This window comes from Micromys minutus, assembly GCF_963924665.1.
Source record: "Micromys minutus genome assembly, chromosome: 5".
Lineage (NCBI taxonomy): Eukaryota > Metazoa > Chordata > Mammalia > Rodentia > Muridae > Micromys > Micromys minutus.
This window is the reverse complement of record NC_137974.1, coordinates 14,464,176-14,472,731: the sequence shown is the minus strand read 5'-3', so window position 1 is coordinate 14,472,731 and position 8,556 is coordinate 14,464,176. Positions and strand designations below refer to the sequence as shown.

At 35.1% G+C, this 8,556-nt stretch overlaps 1 pseudogene across 1 annotated transcript; it reads right to left on the bottom strand.

Annotated features, from left to right (window-relative positions):
• Positions 1 to 4,653: 4,653 nt before the first annotated feature.
• LOC308420646 (peptidyl-prolyl cis-trans isomerase D-like) lies at positions 4,654 to 5,613 on the bottom strand (annotated as a pseudogene). The gene has a single exon. The product of its transcript is annotated as a peptidyl-prolyl cis-trans isomerase D-like (transcript).
• Positions 5,614 to 8,556: the final 2,943 nt, after the last annotated feature.

Genomic DNA, 8,556 nt, shown 5'->3' with positions numbered 1-8,556 from the left:
ACATCTTCAATTCCCAATCTTTTTCTCTTCCATACTTTGTATTCCATTGATAAGGCATGTGTCTTAGTTTCCTGTTCAAGTTCTTAAATTTAATTCACAATTACTACTCTGTTTGTGTTTCTATGGTTGTTTCTATTTACAGTCTCAGTTCTTGGTCCGGTTTGTTTGTTCTCCTCTCACTGTTGGGTCGTACTGTATAAATTGTCTAATTCATTTGTGCTTAATCTCTTTTTAAAGATATGTAACATTCAGAAATGCTATATTAATGCCTTATCCTCATGCTTCAGCTAGGTAAAAAATTTTGTACAATGCACTTATAAAGAATGAGTCTATTTTTTTCTGTAAAGTAATATCTTACAGAATTCAGTAATCTTTAAAATGAAAAAAACTAAATTCCTATACATTTCTATATAATAACCACCCCACTTTATCTAAACTCTCTGTTCTGTTTTATGCTTCCAGGTAGTCATTTGAAGAAAATGTATCTCCTACTGGTATTATCTTTCCACATGATTTAGTTGTTTAAAAACTCAATTACATTCTTTTCTCTATCCAGTCATTTCTATTCTTGAATGCAAGGTCATGCAATCTTATATTCTTACTACACAACAATATTGAGAGTTTGGTATACAAAGACATGTGTCATTGAATTTATTCACTAGGAAAATATGGAGATCTGGAGTGGAGCTGAAAAACTGTGTTTCTTACAAGTCTCCAAATTTACAGGGAATCAAACTAGAAAAGAATAATTGATTGCAAAACACTGTCAATTATTTCAGAATTCTTCCTAGTTTGACCTTCTATCACTTTGTCCTGTTTTCTTATTGAAGGTATATGACTCCTCTTTATAGTGTTGGAGAAAGTAATAATCTTATCTGTCAATGAACACCACTGCAATAATCCATTGATTAACAAATGGATAAAGTTATTCTTGAACCATTTAAATAAGTTGGTGACAGTAGAGTTTCATTTCATTTCAAAACAGTACATTTCTGACTCTGGATTACCCAGCCTCAGATGTTACATCTAAGGTGTTACTCCTGCTGTGGTAGTATTTCCTCAGTAAAGAGTGTATACAAAAACTGTAGGTGTTAAAGGACCAAAAAGTTTGATTGTCAGGTGTGGTAGTTTAAATGGGAATGGTGACCAAAATCTCATGTGTTTGAATGCTTATGTTATAGGAAGTAGCACTATTAGAAGTTAAGGTATGGCTTTGTTGGTAGAAATATGTGTCGATGTGTGGGCATGCTTTGAGGTGTCCTGTGCTCAAACTGTGCCATGAGTGGAATACCCTCCTGCTGCTTATGGGTCCAAATGTAGAACTCTGAACACATTTTACAGCACCAAGTTTACCTACATGCCCCCCGATTGGTTCAGGGGAGTAGAAACTCTCACACTGGGACTCGTTTCCACCCTGAAGGCCCTTGCGTGCAGACCAAACGCTAAGGCCATTTGCCACTGGGAACAGCGGAGATCCAGGGATTGGTTCAGGGGAGCAGGAACTCTGCTGTAGGGACTTGGTTTCCACCCAAAATGCACTTGCATTTGGACAAAATGTTCAAGCAATTTGCCACCGAAAACAGAAGAGATCCAGGGACACAGGCATGGTTCACGGGAGAGAAAGGAACCAATCACTGACAACAAGACCACTTATAATCACAGACAACACGATAGCAAGAGGAAAGCAAAAAAACTTACCCAACTGAAACCAAGACAACCTGGCAGCATCAGAACCCAGCTATCCCATCACAAGAAACAGCAGGATGCCAAACACTCCAGAAAAAGAAGACTCAGACCTGAAATCCTATCTCAAGATGATGATGGAGATCTTTAAACAAGAATGGGAGGAAAGCATAAAGAAATAGAAGCTTTTAAAGAAACAAGAAAAATACTCAAGAAATAAAAGAATTAGAGGAAAACAGAACCAAAGAGATGAAGGAATTGAAGAAGAAATTTAAAATGGAAATTTAAACAATAAAGAAAACACTAAAGAGACAACCCTGGAGATAGAAAATCTTAAAAAAGATATCAGGAGTCACAGATGCAAGCATCTCCAACAGACTACAAGAGATGGATGAGAATATTGGGGGCTGAAGAAAACAACAATGTTTCATGCTCTAATTTCAAATATTGACAAATGGGATTTAATGAGATTGCAAAGTTTCTGTCAGGCTAAGGGCACTATTAAGAAAACAAAAATGGCATAATATGCAGTCACTGATAATGGGATACTAACCCCAGAAAGATCTGAACACCCCAAAAACAACTCACAGACTGTGTGAAGTTCAAGAAAAAAAATTAATATATTTTAATTAAAATAGAACTGTATCACATCACCCTTTCCTCCCTAACCCCTTTCAGTTTCTCTCCTATCCCCTCAAATTAGTACCATTTTTTCTTATACTATTGTTACATATATACATATGTGTATGTATATGTACCCACAAATACTTAATTACAACCTTAAATGTATTTGTATACTCTTATGCAAAAATGCTTTAAAATTTGTAAATTTATCTTTGTTTATTTAAAATAATGTTTTTCAATAAAAAAAAAAAGAAAAAGTAAACAAAATGGCAGCCAACAGATTGGGAAATGATCTTTACCAACCCCACATCTGATAGAGGCCTAATATCCAAGGTATACAAAGAACTCAAAAAGCTAGCCACAAGAGAATCAAACAACCCTATTAAAAAATGGGGTATACTGAAGACCCAGCTATTCCACTTCTGGGCATATACCCCAGAGACACTTTAATACACAACAAAGATATATGCACCACAATGTTCATAGCGGCTCTATTTATAATAGCCAGAAGCTAGAAAGAACCCAGATGTCTTTCAGAAGATGAATGGATACAAAAATTGTGGTACATTTACACAATGGAATACTACTCAGCCACCAGAAACAATGACTTAACCAAATTCTTAAGAAAATGGCTGCATCTAGAGAATATCATCCTGAGTGAGATAACCCAGTCACAAAAGAACAGACATAATATGCAGTCACTGATATTGGGATGCTAACCCCAGAGGCTTGCACTCCCCCAGAAACAACTCACAGACTGTATGAAGTCCAAGAAATAAAGAAAACAATATATATATATTTACAAAACAAGAAGACTTTGACTATTTCCATGTTGCGATTTGTTTTGCATGTACTTTATGCTCATGGTAACTATTAGGTTTTCAATGCATATTGTCAAGCCCTTGAAAAAATCAAGTACTGACTAAAACATATATTCACATAGTTTTATGTAAAAATTATTTTAATATCTGAAAAAACAGTACTGACAAAAATGTATAATTTTAAGCAAAAAATGTTTAAAATCTGTACATTGATCTTTGTTTTATAAAATAAAGTCATTTAAAAAAATCTGGTATAGAGCTAAACAAAACGTTCTGAATTGATGAATATCGAATGGCTGAGAAGCACCTAATGAAGTGCTCGACATCCCTAGTCATCAAGGAAATGCAAATCAAAATAACGCTGAGATTCCACCTCACACCAGTCAGAATGGCTAAGATGAAAAATTCAGATGACAGCAGATGCTGGCTAGGATGCAGAGAAAGAGGAACACTTCTCCACTGTTGATGGGCTTGTAAACTGGTATAACCACTCTGAAAAATCAGTCTGGCAGTTCCTCAAAAAATTGAGCATAGTACTACCTGATGACCCAGTTATTTCTCTCCTGGGCATATACCCCAGAGAAGCTCCAACATACCACAAAGACACATGCACCACAATAATCATAGCAGCCCTATTTATAATAGCCAGAAGCTGGAAGGAACCCAGATATTCTTCAGTAGATGAGTGGATACAAAAATTGTGGTATATTTACACAATGGAGTACTATTCAGCTATCAGAATCAATGACTTTATAAAATTCTTAAGAAAATGCATTAATCTAGAGATTATTATCCTGAGTGAGGTAACCCAGTCACAAAAGAATAGACATAATACGCAGTCACTGACAATTGAATACTAACCCCTGAAACCTCTGAACACCCCAGAAACAACTCACAGACTATATGAAGTTCGAGAAAAACAAAGGCCAAAAATAAAATAAAAAAAAAAAAATTGAGAAATCATTATGCTTAATCTTTACACACCAAGAAAACTGACTATTTCCAGGTTACATCTTGTTTTACATGTACTTTATGCTCATTGTAACTAGTAAGATTTTAATGCATACTATCAAACCTTTAAAAATTCAAGTACTGACACTAATGTATTCATATCATTTTATGCAAAAATGCTTTTAAAATCTGTACATTTATCTCTGTTTTTTAAAATAAAGTTGTTCAATTTAAAAAAAAAAAGAATTAACTTGGTCATGTGCTCATTTTCTGGACTTCCTGATGCCTGACCATACTTGATCTCGTATTATACATGGGTGTCTTCAAATGAATTGGGGGCTTTGAATAAAGTTGTTTGTGAGCAGCAAAAGATATACAAATAATTAAAAGAAGAAGAGTCCTAATTTATTTTGTATTTGTAACACTTTATTCCTTCTTAAAAATGAGCCTATGCCAGCATCCCTATGTAAACAATGACAAAGATCAAGGGAAACACATCAGGAATGTTTAGACAGTTTTATACTTTGTCCAAAATATAACCAGTGTATAATAATTAAGAAAGGTTTAATTCTTATTAAGCACACATTTTTGCATACACTGCCTTCTCTTTATCTTTCCTTGCCTTTATCATTTGTTGGACTTTAAGCAATTCTGCCTGGATAGCTTTATCTCCTGGGGTCATCTCCTGTGCCTTCTTAAGATCGGCCAATGTATGGTCACATGCTTTTATTCCTTGCCAGCTTTGCACTTTTCGGCATAGTGCTTTAGTATTTGAAGGGTGCATTTCAAGATCCTCCAAGCAACTGTCAACTGCCCCCTGCCATTTTGACAACTTCAATTTACAAGCACCAATATTCAGCACACAGATTTTCAGATATTATGAAAATTTTATCTACATATTTTAAATCTCCATCTACATCCTCAGGGAAATCTGGATGAATGTCATCAGAGCAATCTTTAGGGAATATTCCTCAGTCTTCTTTCAATTCTCCATAATGTGTGCTAACACACGGTTTGGCAGATTTTTCACCATCCGCTTCTACATTTTCAAGCATCCTTGCCACACCTAGTCCTTTTATTACTTGACCAAATACATGTTTCCAATCCAAATGAGGAGTTGGAACTGTTTGTGATAGAGAACTGAGAACCATTTGTACTGGAACCTGTACTTGCCACACTCAGTAAACCCTGCCGATCATGCTTATAATGAAAATTCTCATCTTCAAATTTTTCACCATATATAGTTTCTCCACCTGTACCATTCTGATTTGAGAAGTCTCTATCCTGAGTCATAAATTTCTTAATCATTATGTTGAAAAGGACATCCATTAAAACGGAGAGTTTTTCCAGTTGTGGATCCAGTGCCCTTTTCTCCAGTATGCAGTGGACGAAATTTTTCTGCAGTTTTGGCAACGATATCTGCAAAGAATTCTAAAACAATTTGTCCAATTCGCTCCATGCCGATGTCTATGTCAAAGAAGACTTGCGGGTTCTTGGAAATGGATGGCTTGGCTCCTGGGGATGAGTGGGACATCTTCACTGCGGGCGCTGGAAATCAGGACATGAGTGCCCTGTGCACGAGAGAGCAATAGTCCTATTTAGAACAGCTTTAAAGGGCAGGAAGCTGGCTCAGCGATTAGGAGCACTGCCTATGCTTCCAAGGGACCTGGGTTCAGGTCTCAGAACTCATATGAAAGCTAGCGACTGCCTGGACCTGCAGTTCCAAAAGGTCTTAAGCCCTTTTCCGCACCCCCCCAAACACACAAACAAACACGTGAAGACAGAGAGAGGCAAACATTGATATGGATCACCTGGGATTTAGGTTCGGTGGATAAGATGACAAAAAATAAATAAACAAAACAAAAACCCAGTAATATTGTTAGTCAAAGAATACACAGAAAAATGAAAAGAATAATAAAATGTGGACATGTTCTACAGATCAAGCACTGTCAGAATTTATTTTGTGATTATAGATATGCTCTTGAAAGAACTCTACAGACTCAGTTCAATTTTCATTCTCAATGTGTGTCATGCCAGAAAAAAAGGGGTATTGCTGACTTCATATGGAATTTAACAAGACCCCAGACAATGACAGCAAAGAGAACAAGATACACATTATTTCAAGTTCAATAAAGAACAGTACCAACAAAAGCTATGTTACCAGAATCAAAGTAGACGTGTTGATCAATGATATAGAATGGTACAGCAAAAATAAATAGAGAACATATCAACCATGACAGTGTCAAAAAGTCAAGAAAATTCATCATTAAGATATGTGGCTGTTCAAATTGGATATCTATAATAGAAGAATAAAACTAAACTCCTACATAATTGCCTTCACACCCCAAAACAACCAAAAATGTACTGAAGGATTTAGTATAAAAGAAGAAATGTTGAGACTACTAGGGTAAAACAGAAAGGATTTAGGTTGAAGACAGAAGTAAGCACATTCTGAAAAGGAATCCAGTAGCTCAGGTAACAAATGTAGGAATTGAAATTCATCAGGATTACTGAAAAGTAAGAGATTGCTTTGCAACAAAAAAATCTCCAGAGTAAAGACCTGTGCTTACAGGTCACAAAATATCATTTCCAGCTCCAAGACAATCAGGTGGTTATTTATGTTTTATGTAGCACTATTAGGTATACACTTAACTCCAGGACCTACCATAGATATACTTGGACATCCAAGGTTCTTCTTCAAATATTCACCTTAATTAAGAGTGTAATCATATTAAATGTCTATCAACAAGTGACCACTTATATATGTAAATAAAATGTATGTAGTAAACGGAAAAAACTAGAAAATATTTTTATGAAACATTTAAATTAATATATTTTCCTTTCAATCTGAGATTAAAAGCATTCCTAACATATTACTTTTAATTGTTTCTTAAATAATTTCATATATCTCAATTTTATTATGATTGCTCCTGTCCCAATGATTCTTAGATCCCACCTAATTCCAAACATGTTCAGTTTTATATTATATTTTTAATTGTATCATGACCAATTTTTACTTCTCAAATAGTCTTGTAAATTGCCTTCCACCAGAGGATAATTGACATATAGGGGATATACTCTTAGAAAATATTGAGTCTGGCATTCATCTTCTAAAGGTTATCAACATCTTCTTAGTTAGAGGTAGGACTTTGCACCCAAGCCACCTACACATGCTTGTCTATTGCCTGAGTTCAGCTTGGATGAGTCTTGGCATGCTGTCAAGAGCACTGTGAGTTAAATGGAAGCAGCACTGCTCTGCCGATTTCATGCTCTCTTCATGTAGACTTCTCCTTCTGGTGTTCCACTCATTGGAATGCCTCTTTCCTCATGAGCTTTGAGACGTTGGGAAAGGATGTGAAGTATATGTGTTCCATTTGGGGCATTTGGGTTTTCTGTATTTTTCTCACCTTGACAAGTTTTATATCTATGTTATGCACTACCAACTGCAAATAGGAATTTCCTGATAATCACTAATAAATGTGTTGATCTACGTATGGGTCTAATGATAACTCTTTGGGAGGCAGTGTATTAGTATGACCACTCAATGAAGAAAAATATAGTAATATAGTCTCTCATATGATTGATGTCAGGAGATACTTTCTGGTCCTGATAATGATGCCAATATTAAGGTTCATGATTTTGAGTGTGATTTAAGTACACTCAGAAAGTGGTTAATTTCCTTCCATTATCTCCATCACTAATGTACCAGTGGCCAGTTCTTGTCAAGTTAGTCATTCTTGAAGCTCGTGAGGTTCTTTACTGGGTACAAAGGAAATATTATTTCTCTCTAATAATACATACATATAGTTTTGAAATTTAGCCAACTGTGATGAAGCTCAAATGTGAGCTTTAGCTTGCTTTCCCCATTTATCACAACTCAATTTCAGTGTCTTTAATGATATAGTCTTAATGTCAGGTATTACATACTAATCAAGAGAATTGTCAATAGTCTACAATGTCTGAATAGCTATGTGTTCTCCCTAGCCAACAACTTCAAAAGTTTTGATTCATCCCCCTCATTAGTCTTTTTATTTGTTAGCTTGTACTATGTTGTGGCATATCTACTCTCCATTACAATGTAAGTATAATTTAAGTGATTTATGTGTGTCTGTATATAAAAAATTTCTTTAGTGACTTTTCTGTACAGCTTTTCAAAGGGATTTTAATGTCATCTACACCCAATCCTTTACTCCTCCATCTCTGCTGACCTCCCTTGTTTCAAGTAAATGCAAGAAAGTCAATAAAATCACTAAGGGGCCAAAGGAAAAATAAATAAACTGAGAAGAAAAAAGATACATTTGTATACAGGATCAAAAGAGAACAATAAATTAGAAAACTGGAAATGATTATGTTAAGTAAATATTTGCACCTTAGTTTCTTTGCTTTATTTAAGAGCAAGAAATTACATATTCAAATACTATACACAAATAAACTTCAATAAATATAATCAACTTATCAAAATTCAGATTCATATGTG